General features: G+C 47.0%; 1 protein-coding gene and 1 long non-coding RNA gene across 3 annotated transcripts in view; one reads left to right on the plus strand and one right to left on the minus strand.

The window, feature by feature from the left end:
* Nucleotides 1–25,336, plus strand: part of EPHB1 (EPH receptor B1) — a 432,698-nt gene that overhangs the window by 172,512 nt on the left and 234,850 nt on the right. The window lies entirely within an intron of this gene.
* LOC147577173 (uncharacterized) lies at nucleotides 1,398–3,496 on the minus strand. The gene is made up of 2 exons (XR_015239992.1): nucleotides 3,144–3,496; nucleotides 1,398–1,753 (listed from the first exon to the last, which is right to left on the minus strand). It is a non-coding gene; the product is annotated as an uncharacterized LOC147577173 (long non-coding RNA).

The raw sequence follows: 25,336 nt of genomic DNA on the forward strand, positions 1-25,336 counted from the left end.
GGGACTTCCTTTTTCCCTTCCTTGTTTCAGTCGCCCCTCCTCTCTTGTCTGCTCCCCTCCCCACCTGTGCTCTCCTCTCCCTTCCCTGCCCCTCCCTTTTCTCTCCCCTGCTTCCTTCCTCACTTTTCTGTTATTTTCTGTGAAAATAAATACATTCAGGTTAAATGAGTCAACTTAAAGAAAAATAATAACTAATAGACTAAAAACCTGGTACATAGATGTGGCAAAAAGCAATGAAGATGGCATGCAAAATGACTGATGTGTGGAAAGAATGCTGATTTGCCCTGTGTACCTGGGCTAAGGAAGCAGCTTATATAATCTTCTGGGCAGTCTCACCATTCACTGTCAGATCATGGTGATGGCTATCATTTGGGTAGGGAGCAAACCTTTCTGGACTGGCTTCCAGCTTGCCTGAAGCACTAATACAGCGGGGCTATTATTTGCAGAGAACTCACTATGTACCAGATGCTCTGCCTAATTCTTTTCGTGCATTATCTCTTAAATCCTTACAATAGCCCTATGAGGTACATATGATTATCAACCTCATTTTTCAGTGGAAGATACCAAGGCACAAAGAAGCTAAGTAACTTTACCAAGGTCATACAATGTAGGACTCTGGGGCCCGGCTGATAACTGCTATTCTCTACTCTTCCTCTCCTCACTCCCTACCCCCAGCTGGAGAAGAGAGAGATTCCCACAGGGCAGAACTGTGATTTGTGGTGGGGGTTGGGCCTTCAGCATCCCATTTGGACTGTGATATAATCCTTCACTAAGGGACCCAAGGAAAACCCATCAATTTGATATGCATTTCCCATTGGCTACGGATGACCCAGGAGGTCCGTGGAGGGACCGTGCTTGAAGTTGAACCCCTCCACCTCTGTCCTCCACCTAGCCTTTCAATCTCTGTCACCTACTTCCCAAGCTCCTCATGGGCAGGGCCATGCGTGTTGTGTCTCTGTGTCCCAAATGTCCGCTGTGTGTCATCTGTTTAATGAGAACAAAACAAAATGCATTGAAAACAAAATTTGTGGAAGCAGGGTGAGAGCTGAGGAAGAAGAAAGGCTTTGCATGTGTAAGAAAACATCCTAGCTGCACTGAGTACCGTAAGCTCCGTAGAAACTGGGCAGGAACCATGCGGAGTCGCTGACAAGGCATGTGCTTATAGAGGTGATGATGGCAGAACCAGATGGAGGAAGTAACCAGTGATGGCAGAGGCCTTGTCTGTCTGTTGTCCAATATAGTGACACGCTGTGCGCGCGCGCGCGCACACACACACACACACACACACACACACACACACACACACAGAACAAAATCAACAGAATGGCCAAAAGCCCATACGTTATGAAACCCTTTCACTAAAAGTTGGTGATAATGTCTCAGTTTGACAGAGGACATAAGGTCAGTGCAACGTGTGTATTTCAAGTGGAAAATGACAATCTGCTCTTAGAAAAAGATGGATACAGCTTCTCATTGAAATTGTATGGAATATGCAAGAACTCTGCCAAATCATGAACTTGGCAAAAATTTGCCTGTTCTGGGAATTAGGCGATTTGAGGGTTTCTGTTTGGTTTTTGGGTCTATCACACACATGCCTGCATTGAACTGAATGTGGAGGTCCTTGTGACGTGGGGCTTTTCTTTTCCTGCTGGTTCTGTTTGTCTTCCTCTCTGCATCTTTGGCCAAGTTGGTCTCCCTGTTTTCTTTTCTTTTCGTCCATTGACTCTATTCTCTTGTCTGTCTTCTCTCTGGACTTGATTCAAAAAGGAAGAAAAGAGAAACACATTTCATTGGTAGAAGTTTAATGAATGGATGGTTATTTCCATTCACTGTTTTTATTTTTTTCCCTTGGAAGCTGTTTACATGCAAACTACAATAAAAATGAGTTCTTTCATATAGTAAAATGGAAGAAATCAATGTTTATCATTGAAATTGATTGCAAATATTACAAGAGTGATTTTTGTCATCAAAATTACTAATATATAGTCACACATGCTGATAATGAGACCATTCATTAAAAAGAACAATAGCTTTTTTTTTTTAAGTGTCTTTGTAAAATGCCCTGCTTCTCTGTGCTCATTTCTGTATTTTTCTGGAGCATATTCCTATTTTTTTTTTTTTTTTTAGCTTTTCAACCCCATTTTTTATTATTCTCCCCTTTTGAGAATTCTTTTAAGCTCCCCCTTTTTTTTCCCTAACATTTTTTAAATCTTTCAATCCAGCTACAAGTTAAAAGCCAGTAACCAAAGCTGTGCATTGTTGAATTTAACTTTCCCAATCAGAGTGATTGATTTCAGCCTTTGGGGTTGACGCCACCACTCCTGCTTTGTGGGTACCTCTGCCCACTCACCTAAGAATTTCCTCTAATAGAAAGTCAGTTATTTGGGACTGACAACGCAAGAGTGAGCAGTAGATCCCCCTTCCCTCCAGGACCTTCTGCAGCTCTGGGGGCAATGGCTTTGCTATCCAGAGAACTGATAACACATCAGTACGCAAGCCAACTGAATATCCATACAGCCACTTCCTTCTGGGCCAGGAGGAGGGGGCAGTGTTGCTCCTGGACATCCATCCCATGGGTTGGTGGTCTCCATCCCCTCCCTACCCTGGCTTCTCCCAGGGGCCGGGCCTTTTCAGGCCTTTCCCCACAGACTCCTTTCCTGCCTGTAGCTGTGTGCCGGCCCCTCCTTCATAGCCCACAAAGAGCTCTGTAGACAGACATTGTGTGCTGTTTGCCAACACGGGGGCCCGGGTACACAGAGGGGGCGAGGGAGAAGCCATCTGCTCTCTCCTTTCACAGAGACCTTTGCTTTCTCCCTTTCACTCTCCTCCTCGCTCTCTGTCTTTGAACGTGCATACAAAAATAAAAAAAAGCAGTTGCTAATTAGAGCAAGAGAATGAGCGTGAGCCTGGAAGGGGGTACAGCGGAGAGGCAGCCCCCGTGCAAATCAGCCCGCTGGTAAGAGCCAGTCGGGGAAGGATGAAGGGGCGCTGAGGGGCTTCGGAGGGATATTTTGACAAAATAAGCAACAAAGCTGCTTCTTCAGAGTGGCAGAGGGGCTTTGTCTTAACTTCTCACCAAAGAAGGGGAAGAAATAAGAAATGACAGAGTTTTTTGTAAACTTCCACTGCTGGTGTCCACTGACCTTTGCTCTGATATTTTCACTCCCTCAATAGCCCAGTAAACAATAGTCTCTACTGGGGGGACATTTAAGTGTATCCTTTTATTGGTAATTTTTGTCCTGGCTGATAGCTAGTGGGAAATCACTGGCTTCATCTCCCAGGCAGTGCTGGCTGAGGGAGAGCTTCCCCACGCAGGAGCAGCTGAGTCATCAGGAAGCCCGAGCAGGGAAAATATCCCCGGACAAATCCAGACTCTCTGTCAAGGCTTTTTTTTTCCACCCTACTCTTTCCTATTCTTGGTTCACCAGGTGATTTCTTTTCCCAGACCCATGTTGTTAAATTGGAAGGAGCAGCCCTGATGCGTGGTGCTGATGTGTTGGCTGCCTGAGCGTAGCTGGGGTTAGAACAGGATGCTGCTCCAACCCTGAGCTCTGGGAATCCATCCTACACTCATGGAAGGTTCTGGACATACCACCTCAGCCAGGCCTGGGGCCATCTGCTGGGAAGTTTTGCCATGGCTTTAGAACGGACCCTTTCCATCTTCACTCAGCCAGGCTCACTCACTCATCAGTCCCTGGGAGGGTTACCGCGTGACAAGGCCTCTATAGAGATGCAGTTTTTCCAGGTATAAACTTAAAGGATGGATGACGCAGATAAGGAAAGATTTGGATGTAAGTACCCTGTGCATCTAAAGAATGAGGTGATTTTCTGATTTCTTGTGAATGTGAACAAGTGAGAACAGGAACATGGAAGTCTCATCAGGATACACACTGGTTACTAACTAGTCAGGGAGGAGGAGAGGAAAAGGCAATAGAACCTGGAAAGACGGATTATAATTAGTTCATTCTTCCTCCACTGAGCTGTTTAAGGTGATGGCTACACACGCAAAAACAGAAAGACCTCTCTGGAACTGCTGGGAAAATCCCTGGACTCTCAGATGATGTCCCCAAACGAACTTTTCAGGGGTCCATACTCAGTGCACCTGTCTCTAGCACACAGGGGTGCTTCCCCGGGAGCCCAGTGCAGCCCGTCTTAGCCCTGTCCGAGGACCCCTCCAGGGAAAGCAGGGCAGGAGTCCACACACCATGCAACTAGGCCAGGCCACCAAAGCCATTGAGGAAACAGCCGTGGATGGGTCCTTGTTAAGAGCCGGTGACAGGAAAGCTTGGGTTTTTCCATCCGAGCTTTGTGTTTGTTAGCAGAGTGGTATCTCTGGGTCTCAGCATTGTTCCCCGTTAAGTGATGGTTTAACACAGGGCTCAGTCTTGCTGTGAAGACTGTATGATAATCTGCCTGTGCAGAGCTCCACAAAGAAAGACCTTGGCACATTGCAAGCGTTCAGAAATGGATGCTGATGTTACCAAAATTTTTGCCATTAAATAAGCCCAAGGATAATTTTCTGCTGGTTCCTTTGAGATGTGAGGACTGTGTGAAGAATGTGGGAAATGTACAGAGATCCAATAAATATTAGGAAGGCTTAGATGGCATGATCTGAGTCCTGGGTACATGAAACATTTTTAAGGTAGAGTCATTGAAGACAATGGAAGCCACCCGTCTAGTCATAAGTGGATGTGAGTTTGCCCAGTTTGCCACTGCAAGATTAAATCCTTTTTTAAAATTATTATTTTTTTAATTTTCTGTGACTTTAAATTTCATTAAAAATTGTCATACAGAAAATGTGACTTCTTCTGGTGGAAAGTTTTATGAATTTTAATCCATGCACAGATTTGTGTAACCACCCTAAAAATCAGAATACAGAGAACTGCCTTATGGTGTTGCTTTATGGTCACTGCCTCCTCCCACCCCACCCCCTGCTATCAGTGATTCTGCATCCCGTTGTGTCATCTTTCTACATGGAGTGATATGGGAAACCTTTGAGACTGGCGTCTTTCACTTAGCATAATGCCTGTGAAATTCACGTAAGCTGTTGCTTATGTCACTGGTTTGTTGCTTTTTGTTGCTGAGTAGTCTTCCATCCTGTGGATGCACCATAGTTTATCCATTCACCTGTTGAAAAACATTTGGATCATTTCCAGTTTGGGGTAATCATGAATAGAGTTGCTGTAAACATTCATGGACAGGTTTTTGTGAAGACATACATTTTCATTGCTCTAGGTCAGATACCCGAGAGGGATTGCTGGGCCACATAGAAACTATGTGTTCAACTGCCGATTGATCTTCAGTGCCTGTTCCATTTTGCAGTACCACAGTAATTTTTCTGCGTCTTTTGCAGCACTTGGTATGATCAGTATTTGTTATTTTAGCCATTCTATTAGATGTGTCTTGATATCTCATGGTGGTTTCTAGTTGTGTTTCTCTAGTGAATAATGATGTTGAGTATCTTTCATGTGCTTATTTGCCATTTGTTTATCCTCCTTGGTGAAGTGTCTATTCACAATGTTTGCCCTAGCTGTTTGTTTTCTTACTATTGGGTTTCAAGATTTCTTTACATATTTTGGATACAGGTCTTTTTGTTGAATATGTGAATATATTGTTTGCAGATATTTTCTTCCATTCTGTAACTTGTCTCTTCTTTCTTTTAATGGTGTCTTTCACAAAACATTTTCAATTTTGATGAAATCCAATTTATCCATTAATCTTTTTTATTGAAGTCTTTGTTTTCTTAGAGAAGCTTTAGATTCATCATAGCAAGATTGAGGGGAAGGTACCAGGATTTTCCACATGACCCCTGCCCCTGCATATGCATGGCCTCTCCCATTTCAACACCTCCCGCCATGGTGATACACTGGTACAATCCATGAGCTACCCGGCTGCTTCATAATCACCCAGAGTCCATGGTTCACATTAGGGTTCACTTGTGGTGTTATGCCTACTATGAATTTGGACAAATGTATAATGGTATGTATCCAGGATCCACCATTATGGTATCATACAGAGTAGTTTCACTGCCCTAAAAATCCTCTGTACTTCACCAATGCATCCTTCCCTCTTCCTTAACCCCTGGCAACCACTCATATTTTTACTGTCTCCATAGTTTTGGCTTTTCAAGAGTGTTATACAGGTATATAACAGGATGTAGCTTTTTCACGTTGGCTTCTTTCACTTAATAATATGTATTTAAGGTTTCCTTACATCTTTTCATGGCTTGACAGCTCATTTCTTTTAAAAGCTGAATAATACTCCATTGTCTGGAGAATTTATTCATTTTTGTTCTCAGTGTGTCCAACTAATTTTTCAATTGATCCAGGTTATGGATCATACTTTTGGTGGCATGTCCAGGAAAGTAATTCCATGCCTAACCCGAGATCACAAAGGTTTTCTCCTAATGTTAATCTTCTAAACGTTTTACAGTTTTATGATCCAAATGCATGTCTGTGACCATTTTGAGTTAGCCTTTATTTAAAGTATGAGATTCAGATTCAGGTTCATTTTTTATTAGTTTTGTCTCTGATGTCCACCTATACCAACAACAGAGAGCTGTGGTGATGGCTCTTTCACTTCCTCCAAGCCTTTACTTGAATATTACCTTCTCAGTGATCCCTACATTGACCACCCCACTCAGAGTGTGGGCTCCGCCCTCCTCGCACTGTGGGCCCCGCCCACCTTACAGTGTGGGCCCCGCCCCTCCAAATGTGGGCCCCGCCCTCCTCACAGTGTGGGCTGCCCTTAACAGCCCTCCCATCTCCACTACCTTGCATTATTTTTCTCCATAGCACTTATTGTCTGTGACATAGCGTACAGCTTGCTTACTTACTATGTACACCATCTCACTGGTATGCAGGCTGCATGAGGGCAAGGATATTTGAGTGCGTGCTGGGAGGGGGTTGCTTGTGAATGGATGTTTCCTGAGTGGTCGGTAAGTGCGGGGTGCCCGGAGAGGCTGGGGCCGCCTAGGGCACATGGCTTCAGAGGGAGAAAGCACAGGCCTCCCTGTCTCACACATTCGTCAGGCAGAACAGGTTTGTCAAAGTTAACACTCCACTCTGAGGTCTTGTCTTACCCACCCGCCCACCATATTGTTTGAGATAAATAAGAATTTAAGCAATTAAACCTTTTTCCCTCTCAGTCTTAACGTATTTGTTCCTTGAAACTTAAGCTTTATCCCTTATGCTCCTTGAAAGAAAGAAAGCACTCTAATGCCCTGGGAAAATTATCTTAAATTCTGATCAGCCCTCAGTCCTGGGTGTGAGAAGCAACTCAGAGATGAGGTGGTTGGCAGAGCAGGGGGCAGGCAGGGAAAGCTGTTTAGGCAGGAAAGCCAGCTAGAATTGAGGTTTTCAACTGGCTAATAGTGCTTCATTTCCAGCGAAGAGGCTTAACTTATCAAGTGAGAGGCCCAGGGAATCCGAGAAGCAAACAGTGTAAAGATATGGAGATCCCAAAAGAAAGTGCAGATTAAATAAACTGGGATGCAGAGTTGAGTGGATTCCTGTCCCCCTGCAATGGAACCCTCCTCTTTATTCTGTCCCTACCCTGAGTTCCAACATCACTGTGCCCCCAGCTTCTCCCCTAACAGGTGGAATGGATGCATGCCCTTGCATTTCCCTGGGGCCTGCTCTGGAATTTCTTTATCAGGTAGCTTGGGGGCAACAGTGTGGTTAGCTGAGTGGGGAGGGGGCCAGCTGGGCACTTGAAGCTAGCATTGGCACAGCAAACACACCGTCCTTAAAGTGAATGTTAATTTTGAGTGAGTGGGGGGAGGGCTCTAGAGGACCTTGATGGGAGGGCTGCCTCTGTGTCTGTTAGGACCTGGCTGGTGAGGGCTGGTGAGGGCTGGTGGGAAGCATTTACAGAAGGCGCTGGTCCTTTCCCTTTCTTGCTGCAGAGAAACCAGCCCCCCAGATGCCATTCCACCCCCTGCCCTAAACTGGTCCCCTGCAGGTCCAGCAGGTCCTGGCAGACAGCCCTGTGTTCAGCTAGTCCTGCTCTTTGATGATCTCTGAACAGCTAAGGCTCCTGGCCTGTTTGGAATCTGGTCACATACCGTGTTTGTTCCCAGAAAAGCAAACCCACGTTGTCTCCAATTTCTCTGATTTCCACCACTGGATGGACCAAGCTGGCTAATTTTCCCTTTTCATAAATTTGTTTCAGTTCAGTGGGAGGAGCTGCTGATTGTGAGTCATCAGACTTGTGAGGGTGGGGGAACCCAAGTTGTAATGTTTCATAAATAATACTTTAATGAAGACACCCATTAACACTTGTAATAATTCACAGAAAAGAAGCCCAAGCAGATCCGGTTGAAATATCTTCTTTTGTCTTTTTTTTTTTTTTTTTTTTTTTTTTAAGTGTTACCAGCTTAAACAGAGGTCTTAATTACAGAACAGAACAGAAGCCAGCAGTGTCTGGGAATTTCCTCTTGCCAGTGTGTACCAGTCCTTGGCTACACCTTTCTCCCGTGGCTCCTCCCAGAAGACCTGCCCCAGGAGAGGCGGCCTCTCCCCCCTCGCCTTCCCCTCCCTTCCCCTTCAGAGCATCCTTGCTATGAGCCAATGCTGTGTGCAGGGCTTTGTAGCTGAAGAGTGCCTAGGTCTTTAAGTCTTTCTCAATGTGTGTGCATGTGCGCACACGTGTGTTTAAAGAGGTGAAGTCAAAACAGGATTACAAAAATTGTGGCATGACTTAAATGTTTGCTTTCCACAAATAAATGCTTTTAACACAAAAATTGCAATACTCTATGTTATGCTCTAAGAAGATACTTGCAGGATTCATAAAATGTATTCATGTCCAGTGCCCAGAGGCAGGCTGCTTGGATAATGCGATACAGTTTTAAGTTGTATGGATTTCTCATTTCAGTCTGTGAGTATGTGTCACTGAGTGTGAATTTGAGCCCTTTTTTGAATGGGAATGAGGCCGCATGGTCTCCTTACTTGTCTGTGACAACCCTGCTGGGCCTCTGAGTCTGGGAGGGCCTGTCCCTCCTGCACTTGCTCATCCCAGGTTGGTTGCATCCTCCATCTCAGGGGAGCATGGTCTGACTCCTCTTCTTGCTCTCTCTAGAGCAAGGTGGGTGGGTGCCACCACCCACCGAGAGCCAGGGTGGGTGCTCCACCAACAGAGACATAGGGAGTCAGATTCAGAGGACAAATTTAAATCTGGTGCCTGATTGAGCTGGGGGCTGGTGGAGCAATCACTCTCCTTCCCTGGGCGGGGAATGTGTCATGCTGTAGAGGCCTCGCCCCACCACACCCTCTTCTGACACACAGGCCCCCAGCCTCTTCTAAGGCCAGGCACACAACAAAGGGACAGCTTTCTCTGGCTGTGTTGGCTGGCTCTCTTACCTTCCTGGGCAGGGAAGGGGGGAACATGATGGTGAGGGGTAGGGTTGACTGACCAACGTTCAAGACACCAGGCAAGGCCCAGCCTAGCTCTCTGTTTCTTTTTTTTTTTAATTAAATTTATTTTAACATTTATTTATTTTTGAGAGACACAGAGAGTCAGAGCACAAGCAGGGGAGGGGCAGAGAGAGAAGGAGACACAGAATCTGAAGCAGGCTCCAGGCTCTGAGCTGTCAGCACAGAGCCTGATGCGGGGCTCAAACCCACAAACTGTGAGATCGTGACCTGAGCTGAAGTTGGACGCTTAACTGATGGCCACCCAGGTGCCCTCCTCTGCTTCTTTACTCTGGGAGAGTCACCTGCAGATCTCGCAGTAGGAGGGGAGCTGAGCAAAGCTCTCTTTGCCTGTATTGTGGTCCTCGGAAGGAATCCTCTGAGCAGAATTGGAATAATGCCCAGGAGTGCTAGGGGTGGGGTGGGGTGAGGGTGGCCAAAGAATGTGGAGAGAAAACATTTCTGAATACTGACCCCTAGAAGAAACCCCTGCAGTTCCAGGCTTCACGGCCTGAGTGGGAAGGTGTGCCTTATCCCTTCAGTGACATGCTAGAAAGCGTTGTCTGCCTTGGAAAAACCACAGAGAAGCACATCTGCCGAAGGGATGATCCCAAGGCTGGGGGAAAGTTGGTGTTTTGGCTGAGGGGATAGTCTTCAGAGATGCCATAGAATGATTTAGAGCTGCATCTGGGCTGGAGGACCTGTCCCATCTCTGCCTTTATCTTTTTTTCTTGATGGAGACCTTGCCTGTAGCCATGGTGTCCGTCCAAACCCCTCCCCGCCAGGACTCTGCATTCACCTCCTGTCTCCAGACACATCTTCCTAAGTCCGGGTCATCCTTGTGCTCACAAACTGTGACAGCTCCCCACTGCTATGTGGCACGTTCTCAGGCAAGAAGCCAAGAGTGCACACAGGCACACGTATTGGCACACAGGCCCCAAACTCACCTTGGTTAAGAGTGTACACTCTGGGACCGGACCACTGGGTTTGAATTCTGTTGCTACCGCCGTATGATGTTGGATAGGTAACCTTACCTCCCTGTGCCTCAATTTCCTCAGCTGTAAAATGGGCATTATAGTAACTACTTCCTAGGGCGATTGTGAGAATGGACTGAACCAATGCTCGAGATGTACTTGGGACCCTGCTGGCTCTCAGGGAGCACTGAACACACATTTGCCGTGGCTATTGTTTGCCAGCCCTCTCATGTAGCTTGTGGAACCTTCCCCCTTCAACTCAGCAGTTGCGCTTTGAAGTGTCATCAACCTTTAAAGGCCCACTGGAACTTCTGCCTCGTCTATGAAGAGCTTTGGATTCCCTCTCCAGCTGTTAACTGGACAGACTTACTTGTCCCCACCTGTCTTCCTGGCACTTTGCCTGTTTGTTCCTTGTCCTCTCTGTCCCCCATCCCACAAGGGGCCGAAGCAGACTGTCTGCCCCTGAGGGCCAGCAGCCCCATTCCTCTTCGTGGCCTGCTCCCTGCTGGTGGAGCTACTCCTGCATGGTGCCTACACATCTCTGTCCTTCCTCCTTCTCCCTTTTCGACTCTTCTCCCAGCCACCAGCCAGCCTCCCTCTTTCTCTTGTCTTCCCTTCTCTCCATCTCTTCCTTTTTGATTCTCCTGGTTTCTCTGACCTCCCCCACTTCTCTCTTAATGAGAACTTTCACACATCATATTGATTTGGAGTTTTAAAAAGTCAGAATTGATTTTTCTGGGGGACTTTTCATGATCTTATTTTTAAATGTAGGAAGAAAGCTGTTTCCAAGGGCTGTTGACTTTGTTCTATTGAGTTAGGAGTCGATGTTGGAAACTCTTTTCCGGAAACTCAGAGAGCCTAGGGACCTCTGATGCCACATCTAATGAGCTGTGGGTCAGGGCTGCCCTCCCCTCCACAGGCCCAAGTGTGGGGGCAGAGAGTCCTGGCAGGGGGAGGCCTCGCAAACTGGCCTGGGTTAGAGGACAAGGTTAAAGAGCATGTACAGAGAGTGAGCACACACAAGGCAGACTTATAAGGCCATAATGAGTAAGGGGCAGGCTAGGGGAGAACAGCGGTGGGAATTTGCTGGTGAGGCCACAGCTTCTGCTGTGAACCCATCAGAGATGGGTTCCAGGGACTGTCTCCTCTATTCCCACATGTAGCACATACTGACCCGACACCTGTGCTGTGTGCCTGGCCCTGTGCTGAGAGCCTTGCCTATATCATCTCATTCAATCCTCCCAATAACCTCAGGATGCAGGTCATATTATTTACAGCTTGCTTTAGGGGTAAGATAACATTATAGCAATAAATTACAGTTGGCAAAGGGCAGTGGGCTAAAAAAACTATCTGTAAAGATGGAGTAGTAGAAAGATCTAAGAGAGCAGGATGAGGGGGAAGAAAGGCAACATCTTGCCTACTGGGATGGTTGTATGTGCACATGGGTCTGCACATGCAGGCTGCATTGAATCTTTTTGGGGAATGAGGCTGGATATACATAAATAAACTGAGAATATAAATGGAATAGATGAGGATGTTGGATTAAGAGAAAATAAAGGCAGGGAAGTAAGATAATCTATAGCTGAAGGTCCTGAATCCCATGGTCGGGGGTGGATCTTCTGGATGGACTGGTTGGTTGTCACCAGGTCTGACCTGCTCTGCTTTCTTGGGTTGTGCAGCCATGAACTGTGACCACCCCTTCCCCACATGGGTTCAAAGCTCCATGGAAGGGGCCAGGAGAACAGCAGCCTCACCACATATCATCTGACCCAGTCTCCCAGGCAGGGGCAGGGCAGAGGGGCCGAGGACATTCGTGGGTTGGTACAGCAGCCCCTCTGGGCCCTGAAGCCTGGCAGGCCCTCTAGCAAATGCAGAACAGCCTTCTCCCCCTGGCTCAGTAAAGGCAGCATTGGGCAGGGCCAATTCGCAGGAAAGTTGAAAAAGGTGATCAGACCATCCTGAGATGACATGGAACCTGCTTGCCAAGTCTAACATTGTCTGGATTTTGTTGCAGAACAGTTTTGCTTTCTTTTTCACCTGGCTGACTGCTCCTCATTTTCACATTTCAGTCTAGGGGTCACTTTCTCCACAGGTCACCCCCTGTCCTCCTCCGTGTGCCTATGAGCCTCTTAATGGCCAGGGCGTTTCTTCCACAAAGCCACATATACTTTCCTAAACAACCTTTTCTGTAAAATCGCAATCTACAATAACAGTGCTTATGCGAAAAGAAAGGTTAGGGCTTGCCATTTAACACCTGCAGAACTTTTAACCAAAGCCTTAAGAAAATCAACAATCCCAATAAAAACAGTAGCCCAGCTAGATCTGTTCCAGGGCTTGCACCCAGCCTCACAGCAGATGGAGCTTTGAGAACCCTGGGGCACCTCCTTTGACTTTGAAATGTAGGTCTTAGAGGGCATTCAGCCTAGTTGAGACCCAGTTTATCAACTGAAATTTTGTGGATGCTTTCGCCACAGGCAGAAATGTGTTTGTAGCTTCTTCATCTGCATTCCCACCTTCATAACTTGACAGAGTGGAAGAGTGGAGGTGCTTGAAGCGGCTAACAGTGGAGCTTACACTGAGGAAAGCACTGTGTAGACTTTTGGCTTGTGCTTCGTGTTGTCATGGCACTGTCACAGAGAGTGCCCTGAGATGTGCAGGCGAATGCCTCAGAACACCCCCCAGCTCCTGGCCTGTTTTCTTTCAGGAAAGGTATGCTCTGGGGAGGGACAGGATGGCCTACAGGAGCCGTCCTGGGCAGAATGGACTCCTACATCCTGTATCTGTCTAATAGCATCTCTGAGGCCTCCACAATGGTAACTCCCCCCGAATCCTCTTCCCTCATTTTCAAGCTTCCTTCTCAGGAATGATAGCAGAGCCTAGAATGTTGGTGGCAGGCCTTTCTTCAGTGACCAGGACACCGCTTGTCCCCTCCCATGTCCCCCACCCTGTTTCTCCCCATCTTCTTAAGTACAGGGTTAGGGTTTCCCCCCACTGAGGTTTTGGTTTTTTGTTTTTTGTGGGTTTTTTTGCTCTTACGGGGTGAGATGCTCCCCACCAGGTTCATTTTCTGTAGCTCTTCCTGCTTATGTTTCTCCTGTTCCTTCCCAGCTGCTCTTCCCTCCCTCCTTAAATCACCATGGAAGGGAGGAGTTTTCCATTCTCCCCAGATGCCTCTGGCGCCCCTTGGGTTGTCCCTTTGTGCCAGGCACAAAGGCCGAGGCCTGACCCCAGTGAATGTGGGAAACCTTCAGGGCTCGGAAGAGAGCATCCGGCCTCCCCAGGCCAGGCTGGCGGGATAGCTCTACCTGCAGAGGAAGGAATGAAGGAGGCTTGCCCAGCATCCTCCCTGTCCTCTGTTTTCCTTCCTGCAGTGTCCAGGCTTCAGACAGTGTGATCCATATTGGAGGAGCCTGGCATCTCTGCTGCACCCACACATCTCCTGTGGCTCAGTCAGCCCCTTCTGAGGAGCCAGGGCTGCTGGTGGAGTCTTAGAAGTCAGAGGTTCACGCTTTTCCCTCCTCCCACCGTGGAACTCCCCCTGCCCCTTCCCAAGCCACTGAACTACCAGGTTCTGTCCATTCTGCTGCTGAAGATCTCTGGGGCCTTCCCTTTCTCTTCATTGCTCCTACCCTATGGCAGGTGGGCCCTCTCTGGTCTTCCTGGCTCCTGTCCTGACCACTCTATGCATCTGCCCCATGGCTGCCCCAAGGGTTTCCCCAAACTAACGCTGGCCCTGGCTGGCTGTGCCAAACTCTTCAGGTCTCCCCACTGCTTCCAGGATAAAGTCTGACACACTCCCCTCCCCACCCCTTAGCACCAGGGCATTTAGTAATCTGGCCCCTGACTACATCTCCAGACCCATGTCCTGAGGCCCCACTTCATGCTTCTGGCCAGACAATGCTCAGGGGTTGCCAGAACCGAGTCTGGTCATCAATGCTGCTGACACTCTTTCCTCCAGAATTCTGGATCTCCCTTCTCTTTCTCCTCTACTGGTACAGCTCCAGGTCTGTTCGTGTGGCTCCTTTCCCTGCTAAGCCCTCCCTGTCGTCCCCTGCAAAGGCATGTTAGCAGCTCTTGCTTCTGTGTCCCCAGTGCCTTGTGAGCATGAACTCAAGTGGCATTCATCACACTGTACAGCAGAGTATCCTCTCTCCTGATCCCTCACAGGACTTGGTGCTCCCTGAGGGCAGGCAGCCTCCAGGTTAGTTCTGCAGCTCCTCACCTGGCCCAGCGTAGGTATTACAAGGACTCATTCCATATGTGTTGAGTGAATGAGTGAATGAATGAGCGAACGTGAGAATGGTGTGAGAGCTAGACAATAATATGAGAGGTGGTAGACACTGCTGCCATCTGGCTTCAGAGGAGGAAAATAGAACCAGCTTTCTTGAGCTTCCTCCCCCTGAATGCTGTCTCTGTGGAGGGTGGAGCCAGGCAGGGGCCTTGGTCTTGGCATCTGGAAGCTAGACAAACACTCAGGATTTCTGGTCCCGTGGTATAGCTTGTCAAAGCCCCTAGGGCAGTGAAGTCAAGAGATGTTAGAGGATTTTTCTTCAGGGAAAAGAAATATTCTCAACTTATATATTTAGAATGGTACAGTATCTTCTACCTTATGATTTGACTGACAGAAGAAGTGTATTTAAGCTATTTTTAACCTGGAATCTTAGGAGGAAGAAATCTAGCGATTAGATATTTGGAAGCTATTGTGTAATTTTAAAACTTTGGTACCAAAGGAGCATGTTGAGAGAAAGAAAGACAAAAACCCAGATTGATGTGTTTCAGTTTTCTCTGTAGCTCTAGACTTTTGTACTGGAGATCTTCAGAAAGGGCATCCAAGGGTGTGTGTGTTGCGTGCACACACGTGTGTGTGCGTGTATAACTCACTCCCTTCTCCATAAATAGCTTAAGATTATGTTCTTTACCTAAAAAAGCATTTTAGAGAGGGCCTCCTTCACTCTATTGACAGCAGCAATGAGCATTTGTGCGGGGCTTGGCAGGCTGTACCTTCTCATTTATTTATTTTTTTTAACAATCTTGTGGGGAAGCCATTATGTGATCGTTATTATTCACATCTTGTGGAAGGAAAAGAATGAAAACAAGAGTGGCTGGGTGACCAGCCCAAGACCGTATCTAGTCAGGGCATGGTTGTACACAGTGTTTGAGTCCAGAGCCTCCCACCCTAGATCGTATGTTTTTTCCCCATTACTCTGATACAAAAGTTATGTGGGCTCTCCATACATGGCATCGCTGGGACCGTAACTCGTAGGGTTATTTTGGTTACCAGTTGCTGCATGACAAGTCACAATTTTACTCCTCTGAGTGAGTTCATTCTTTCAATAGCAACCATTTTTATTACTCTCATAGATTCTCTGGATCGGGAATTTGGACAGGGCACAACAGGAGTGGGTTGCCTCTGCTCCATTATGGCTGGGGCCTCAGCTAGCAGATGGAATCATCTGGAGGCTTCTTCACTCACATGTGTGGCCCCTGGGCTAGGATGACTAGAAGGCAGAACTCAGCTAAGAGTTCTAGAACTGGATTGGAACCCTTACAGGTATCCTCTGTATGTGGTTTGAGCTTCCTCATAGCACAGTGGTCTCAGAGCAATTGCATTTTTCTCATGGTGATTCAAGGTTCCGAGGGAGAATGTTTGAGGAAAGGAGGGGGAAGGTATGTGGCTTTTATGACAGTCTCAGGAGCCACACATCATCACTGCTGCCATACCCTAATGGTCAAAGAAGTCACAAACCCCCTCAAATTCAAGAAAAGGGCGCATAGCCTGCCACCCCTCAATGGGAGGGGTATCAAGAATTTGCTGCCATGTTTTTAAAACTACACCAGACTATTTCTCTTCTGACTAGATTGATCTGGCTTCACTGCTGTTTGGAAGAAATCAAATGAACAGGATAACCTCTAGAGAGACTTACTAGCAGTGGACTCTGATGATATCTCAGATTTCTCTCTCCACATGAGAAGACAGGCCTTCCACATTGTCCCATGTAGTTCTCCCTGGCAGTACCAGGTCAGAGAAAAAGTGGTCCTTGCCACCCTCTGCTGGGAATAAATACTCAGTGCATGTCAGGTAGATTACTGGGTGCCATGCTAGGCCTGGGGCTTAAGAATTGTATGTTTTGGGGGTCTCTGGCTGTTGCTCCTAAGCTGTAACACTGCATCACCTTGGAGGGAGGGTACTTCATCTGGCATAATCCTTGGGAGTGAAGGGACTGAGAACCTTTCTGAAAGAGAGAGACCACAGAGACAACTTCCTGGAAATGCAAAGTGCTGTATCTGTGAGCTTCAAGGGTTCCCTTTCTTCAAGGCTGGATCAGGGAGATGAGCAAGGACAAGCAGGGGATCAGACCTTGCAGGGTCATCCTTGTTGCACCAAGCCGTTGCTGACACATTAAGATCTCCTGGGACACATGTTGACCAATTCTTCATTCTTGGTAGTCAAAGGTGGCCCCAAATAAACCTTCTCATGTGTGTGCCAACTTATATGGTAGTGTTCTCACCTACACTCCAGACACAGCAGATTCTATTGTTAGATTTTCACAGGCTGTTGTGCTTGTAGTGGTCAGCATAAGCTAAGTCATGTTGCAGTAACAAGCACTCCCTCAACAACACATGCTTATTTCCCCCTCACCAAGTGTTTATCATGAGTTGGCAGGGGTTCTGTTCCATGCCATTGAAAGTCATCTGTCAGAGGTAAAGGGAAATCTGCTGGGTCTTGCATTGATGATTAAGTGTCCTGGCTTAGAAGTCACATACCTCACTTATATTTATAGAATAGAAGTCTGGCCAGACTAGACTCATGGCCTCACTCCCACCTCAAATGGTCTAGGAAGCATAATCCCACCATGTCCCTGGAACACAACTGGAAAAAATGACAAATTTCACTGACCGCTATGTGATTACCATAATGCTCTCCTTAAATCAGTATCTTTGCCCTCTTTTTAGAATGTCCTCTTCCTTGGGGCACCTGGGTGGCTCAGTCGGTTAAGTGTCTGACTTTGGCTTGGGTCATGATCTCACAGCTTGTGAGTTCGAGCCCCACGTCGGGCTCTGTGCTGACAGCTCAGAGCCTGGAGCCTTCTTCAGATTCTGTGTCTCCCTCTCTCTTCCCCTACCCTGCTTGTGCTCTCTGTCTCTCATAAATGAATAAATGTTAAAAGATTTTTTTTTTAAATAGAATGTCCTTTTCCTCTTCTCCACATTTTCATTCATGCATGCAACTGTCTACCCATCCACCCACCTAATATTTAGTGAGCACCTGTCCTGCATGCCAGGTATGGCTTCAGGTGCCAAGAATGTGGAGATGAAGACGTTGCCTCAGGGAACTTCATGTCTTCATCTCCCTGAGAAGTCCCTGACCTTTCTGGAATTGTTCAACTATCTAGCTTTTTCATGCCATAGCTAGACTCCCCTTAAAGACAGCCAGTATTAATGAAGCCTTAATCCCTGATATATCATTGATGGTTAGGCATAGCAACTATTACTTAGTTGTTATTGAGCCCTTACTTTAAGCCACAGACTTTGCTGAGAGTTCAATTTAACCCTCACTATAATTTTGAGTGGTTGGCTGTATTATGCCCGTTCACAAATGAGTAGATTTACCCTCACAGGGGTTAAGTCACTTGTACAAGATCACATAGCTACTAAGTGGTAGCATTGAGGTTTAAATTTGGCCTGAGTCCATGTCCTTCCTCTTCAATGGCCGCATGACACTTACCTTTAATGCTCACGCAATTGTTTCTCTGTATCAGAGACCTGAAAACAAGGAACCAAGATTACTCCCTGCAGCTGTACTATGAGCGCTTAGAAGGCAGAGATCATTTCCAGTGATTTCAGATTATTCGATTCCTTTCTGATGAATGAATGAAGCAGGGAGAAAGGGAGGGAGTGAAAGAAGAAAGGAAGGGAAGAAGGCAAGAGGGAAGAAAGGAGCAAAGGAGGAGGGAGAGAGAGAGAGGGAGGAGCTGGTTTTCTGAACACAGAGGGGAAACCTTGCCAGCGAGGTGGAGCTGCGGTGTGGCTGCCTGGGAAGACAGGCTCGCACTCTGATCCTGAGGAAGAATGTGTAAATCGCGGCAATGGTCTTCTAACCCGACCCAGGGCAAAGTCTCTGAGTTAGAAGAGCTCTGTGCCTCAGCGCGTCTCATTACCGCCAAAGAGGTTCTTCAGTCTACCACGTCTGAACTGACTACAATTAAATACACAGATGTATTCCTCCTCACTCAGCTGCTGAAAAGGAAATATTTTTGAAAACTATGACAACTCAGTATCACAGCTCAGAGAAACTGGAGGAAAGGAAGAAAGGGCTACAAAGGAAGCATTAAACAGAATTTTTAAAGGTCACTCTCTGATTTTGTGTATTACTTTCCAAAGTGGTATTTTGAGATTAAAAAAAAAAAAAAAAACCCGTGAGTGTAACAATTATGGCTAGCCTCCACCCTGTACAGTTAGATAATGGTTTCCACTGGGGATCAACATTGGTAAGGCCTGTAAGCGTCGGCCTTTTCTGCAGCCCGGCCCTTTGTGCCAGGCCCAATTTGTTTTCCACGACTGCTCAGTCTTTATCAAAAGAACAATCTGCAATCCCGTGCTGTTCTTATCTGGTGCTGGAGCCTTAGACTGTGTCTTATACATCAATATAAGGTTTGGGTTAACCTAGATTCTTCTAATGCAGCTTCTTGACGTTTTAATAAAAAGCCACCCCCCCTTACCCCCCCCCCCATAGTGTCCTTTAGTCTCCAACCTTGAGAGTCAGATTGCTTTGTTCTGTGTTCACTCCTTCATCAGGGAATGTATGTACATATTCCTGTATGTGTGTGTGCATGTGTGTGTGTCCCTGGATATGTGTGCATGCTCATAGATGTGTGTGTGCTATGTGTGTATGTGTGTCCCTGCATGTGTGTATGTGTGTGTGTGTATGTCTGTGTGTGCCCCTGTGGTGTGTGCATGTGTGCGTGTGTGACCATGCATCTACTAGTGACTACTGTGTTGGCAACTTTCATCCTGGAGATAATGTGTAAGTGCCTAATTGCATTCGCTATTTAGCAATTAACCACTTGCAGGTGCAACTAGTTGTAAGCACAGTTCTGCATGTGTGACTAATTGCAGGTGTAAAATATTCACCTCTTAAGTTCCCTTCATGGCTCAGTGGGGCTTGATGCTAATTCTCCCTCACCATCTGGGTTCAGCCTCATCCTCTGGCCACAGCGTCTCCTCAGAAGAGGGAGCCATGGGGAAGGTGGGAAAAGTGTTTTAGGGCAGGAAGGGACAAGGAGATGAAGGGGAGCAGGGCGGAGTTCTTTGGAGACTTTGCAGAGACTCAGAAGCTTAGCCGGTGAGTTTCCTCCCCACCTTGTTGCCCATGCAAAGCAGGGGATTAGCTGGGCTCTTGGGCTGCAGAACCCCCACATCAGGGGCCTGGCATCTCCTCACATGAAGCCCTCTGTGAAGGGATTTGCTTGTCTGAAGGTCTTCCCTCTCCTAGGACCCTTTGCCCAGGCAGTGGTGCGAATCTTCATAGAGTTGGCTGATGGAAGTTTGGACAAGTATTCAGGAAGCTTGGATTCCTCTGCAGCATTGCCACTACACTGTGTGAAAGCTGCACTCTTGGGTCTCAGCAGTTGATCTGCAAAGTGGGGGTGACACTGTCCCCTGCGTTCCTGGTGGGCCCCCACGGTGTTCTGAGGGTTTGGTGGATGTAACCTCGGTCCTGGACTTGCCTGGTGAAGAATATATTCTGTGTCTGCAAAGGAGCAGATGACTCTTGGTGGTGGCCATAGGGAGTTCCTTGAGTTCATGATAAAAATCTCTAAAAGGGTGTCAAGGGGATGAAGAAGTAGGAGTTCTGGCCCTGAGCTTCACTCACGGTACCTCTCTCTCATCACAAGTTGCAAATGAAGGTCTGAGAACAAGCCCTTTTCAGGGCAAGGACCCATCCTCCCAGTGGCCCCCAGCTATGAGCTCCCTGCAGCTGGGCAGTCTTACCCTCCCACTGAGGCATACCCACCCTGTGGACAGTGACCCTGACAGCAGCCTGCAGACAGCCCCTCTTCACAGCTTGAGAGATGGATGAGCAGAGCTTCCAGGAAAGGAGAATGGGAGAAACCAGGATCCAAAGGAAGAGGGAAGGCCAGGAAGAAGCTGGACAATGTCAGATGGCAAGCAGGCAACCAAATGGAATATCAAGCTGTCTGAGAAGCTTCTCTGGAAGGTCTAGGGAAGAAGCTACTTCCAGGCACCAGACAGGGAATGGCCCTGTCCCAGAACTCCTGAGGGCTCGGAGCTTCCAGCCAAGGGTCTACACAGAGCCACTCTTGCCACGTTGGACTAGGTCTCACTGCAGCTCTAGACATGCATTTCCTGGGGTGAGGGGGCAGGGGAGTGGTTGGGAGAAAGCCTCCAGAGGCAACAGCTTGGTGTACTGCCAGGTGGGGGGTGTTACAAGAGGCCTACTGATGAGGGTGTGAGCATGGGGCCTGAGGCCAAGGGAGAGGTGAGGCGCAGAGGGAGAACAGTCATGTCATACGCTTCCTTGTGGTCAGGGTTAGGGAGCTTAGGTGGCCTAAGTGGAGCTCCGTGGAAGGGTGTGGAGCTTAGTAAGGACTTCATGGAGTTTGTGACTCCCAGAGTTTACTCCAAGGGAGTGCTGGACCACTGGAAGCCACCACTCTGGCATCGTGTGTTCAACTGAGTCCCTTTTATTGTATAGCTGAACTTGGCTTTCCGGTCCTGACACTTGGGTTCCTACTCTGGTCAGCTTTCAGTAGAGTACTTACAAAACTTACCGTGACCCTGGGACCCCTGGCCTGCCTCTTGGTGGGGTTCCTTGGAGTGCAATTAACCCTTTAGTTGGCTTTCTGTTGGGATTGAGTTGAGCTGGCCCTTTATGCCTTATTTCTTTTTTTATTTAAAAAAATTTTTTTTAACGTTTATTTATTTTTGAGACAGAGAGAGACAGAGCATGAACAGGGGAGGGTCAGAGAGAGAGGGAGACACAGAATCTGAAACAGGCTCCATGCTCTGAGCGGTCAGCACAGAGCCTGACGTGGGGTTCGAACTCCTGGACCGCGAGATCATGACCTGAGCCGAAGTCGGATGCTCAACTGACTGAGCCACCCAGGCGCCCCTATGCCTTATTTCTTCAGAGATTTGAGAACTCCTTGAAAACAGGAACGAGGACTTTTCTATACCTACTTCACCACTTGCTACTTGTGCCTCAGATTTCTCATCTATGAAATGGGATAATAATAGAACTTATTTGATAGGGTTGTAGAGAGGATTAAATGAGATGAGTAACATGTTCATCATGTTGGCTACGATGGCGCAAACCCTCACTAAATATTAGCACTCAAGTTATTTGTTATTGTTGTTGTTCTTAGTTTCCTTTTACTGAGGCTCCTTTCTTCCCAGAATTCCTGCCCCCCACTGCTGGACGGCTTAGGGTCAGTGTTGTCTGTTGGCTTTGGATGCCAGCACCCCATAATTCTGAGACCAGTGTGGTTTGAACCTGAATTATTGGCTTATTCGTGACAGCAGATGGCTTTGGGGACTGCTGGGAAGCCTCTGGTCAGGAGTCACACACAGTTCCAGCCAAGCAGAAAATGTGTTTGCCCCAGATAATGGCCATCAGACACAGATTTCACTAGCAACAACTCAGGGATCAGACTCAAATAAGGAAGTCTGCCTTTTGGCCATTGCTTTAGATTATAAATTCAGGCTTAACATAACGGGTCAGGATGTGGTAATTCAAATGCCAACTCCTCAGCTTCATCCCACAATCATGGGGAGTGACTGTTTTCTAGATAATTAAAGAATGTGAGTGCTGTGAAAATCCCTCATGATTACTCCATGAAACCATCTTTTTCATTTGAGAAAAGTGGTAACAGTGTTTAGAGAATTTAGCCAGAGTTCATCCTATTCGGGTGCTTTATCTCTTAGCTGGTTCCTTTAAAGTCATTCCTGTCAAGTGCAATGCAGCTTAAAAGAGGCTTTCTTAATTGCCAATCCTCACAAATAAGCATATGCATCGATATGTGTCTGTGTGTATGGCATTATGCATGCCAGCCAACATGCAGCTTATTCTGAAAGTTTGCCTCAGGGACTGGCTGAGGTTCCACATCAGCCAGACCACTTGGAAACACCCAAGTGAGGTCATGGTCCAACTTACTTATCTGGAAAATGGAAGCCTGGGACAGAGAGCTCTGCTTTTCCAGTTCATATTAGACCAGAGTCCAGCCCATGGGCTCCAGGTTTCTGGACCAAAAATGATATGAAAAATACCAGGTTACTAATACAAGCTTTCCATTAAGTATATTAAAGCATATACATGCGCGCGCGCGCGCACACACACACACACACACACACACACAGCCCAAACAAGAACATGAAAGCTTCCCTCAATTGTTGGTGCATCATTTCTTTTTTAAAAAATGTTTATTTATTAATTTTTGAGAAAGAGCACACAAGCAGGGGAGGGGGCAGAGAGAGGGGGAGACACAGAATCTGAAGCAAGTTCCAGGCTCCAAGCTGTCAGTGCAGAGCCTGATGCGGGATTTGAACTTACAAACCATGAGATCATGACCTGAGCTAAAGTCAGACTCTTAATTGACTGAGCCACCCAGGTACATCATTTCTTTTTTTTTTTTTTAATTTTTTTTTTTCAACGTTTATTTATTTTTGGGACAGAGAGAGACAGAGCATGAACGGGGGAGGGGCAGAGAGAGAGGGAGACATAGAATCGGAAACAGGCTCCAGGTTCCGGGCCATCAGCCCAGAGCCTGACGCGGGGCTCGAACTCACGGACCGCGAGATCGTGACCTGGCTGAAGTCGGACGCTTAACCGACTGCGCCACCCAGGCGCCCCAGTACCTCATTTCTTAAAGGGAGGTTAGTTCAATACCAAAACAAGGACAAAGCAGAGGATCCCTTTGTCTTCAACTCAATGTGTGTCATCACAATTCTAGAACAGCCTCATTACATGTTTCCAAAATAAAAAGAGAAAAAAAAAATACAATCTCAGAACTTACACATTTAAGAATTTCATTTTTATGAAATCTTTGAAAATTTAATCTTTGTGAAAATCTCGCAAAGCATTTGTGAAAATCTCGCCACATTACATTTATTCCCTGTGTGCATACAGCTTTGTCACTTCTAGCAGGTCTAAGTGAAGGAATAGCTGTTCTAACCTGATCTTAGGATGAACGACATTTTCTTTCTTACTGTATACACCTCATCCACTCACTCACCTGGAGGGAACTTTAACCATGAAATATTGGGCACTCGCTGTTCTTCAAACATTAGTCTATCATGACTCAATGTTTTGAAAACAACAAAATCAGTAGTAATAATTGCTAACATTTATTAAGCGTGTAGTATGTATAGGCACCATCCTCCTAAGTGTATTATGTGCATTAGCTCATTGATTGATCACATACTGAATTATGTCCCCACAAAATTCACATGTGGAAGCTCTAACCTTCCATGTGACTGTGTTTGGAGATGGGGTCTTTAAGAAATGTGATTAAGGTTAGGGAGTCTTAAGAATGGGGACCTGATCTGATAGGATTGATGTCCTTATTAGAAGAGGAAGGGAAACGAGCTCACTCTCCGTGCATGTGCAGAGAAAAGGCCGTGTGAGGACACAGTGAGAAGGTACCATCTGCAAGCTCAGGAGTGAGCTCGCACCTGCTGGCACCTTGGTCCTAGACTTCCAGCTTCGAGAACCGTGAGAAAATAAGTATCTGTTGTTTCGACTCCCAGTTTGTGGTGTTTTATTAGGGGAGCCCGAGCAGATTTGGAGCAGGTACTTCCGTCAGCTCCATTTTGTCTCTAGCATCAGGGACCAAGTAGCAGGTGAATGTTGATTTAAGGAGGGTCTTGAATCCCGGAACTGTGACTAGCATGTCTGAGGCTGGACAGGAATTATGGAGCTTGGCCTTGTTCCAGAGCCTGAGCTGGTAGCCACGCGGGAGCTGTCCTCCCCTGAGATCGGAGCGGCTGGGGGTTGGGGAGGCAGTCCTCGCTTTTCACTCTAATAAGCCTGTAGCCCTGTGTCTCCACCCAGCGGGGCTGTTGTGGTAGAAAGAGAATGCATCCAAAGTGGTGGGCTCAGAGCTGGGCACCAAATGGGCGAGACCTCAAGAGATGCTAATGGGATGTGATGAGCAAATAAAGGAATAGTATGCTGGCCTCCCTATGTCTTCAGCTTAATGTGTGTGACCATAGTCATAGAACAGACTAATGATATATTTTTTTCAAAGAGGAGCAGTTAGCCTAATGAAATGAGTAAACATGAGCAGAACGAATCACTGTCAGGTTCTATAAATTGTGTCTTGAAGTGCTAACTGCCCTAATAAGAGCAACCACAGTAAATGAATGCACCATTACCCTGAAAATAGGACTATCAATACCAGAAGATGCCTGCCCCCTCACCCTCCTGCTTATTGCTAATGGATGCTAGCTGGATGGGCTATGACAGACACACGGTACAAGCATTCAGGTAGCCATATCCACGTGGTTTTTACTTGTATTACTTACAGGGATTTGTGTGTACAGTAATCCCTCCCCAAACACAGATTCTCTTTTTATGAAATTCTGGTATCCTTGGATTTATTTCTGTATACTTTGACAATTTCTGTTCCAGGATACTCAGGTTTTGAGTCACTGCTGCTGGAGATAATTTAGAAATAGAGGAACTGGTGGGTGGTAGGAGAAAAGAGAGTGAGTAGAAGGCGGAGCGGTACCAGACGCTTCACAACACAGTCTTGGAGGGGGGCGTGCGATGCCTTCCTGGTCTGAGTCTGCTCCGGGAAGGGGACTGAGATGTGCGTGACTTGGGATCTGGGTTCCGGGCCAGGAGCTGAGGAACTCTGGCTGTCTCTCCTGCCACGCTAGTGAGCAGGCTGAGGAATTGGATACCCCCGGGGCTCTTCTGAGCTGATCACA

This window comes from Puma concolor, chromosome C2 (genome assembly GCF_028749965.1).
Source record: "Puma concolor isolate L17-30 chromosome C2, mPumCon1.1.hap2, whole genome shotgun sequence".
NCBI lineage: Eukaryota > Metazoa > Chordata > Mammalia > Carnivora > Felidae > Puma > Puma concolor.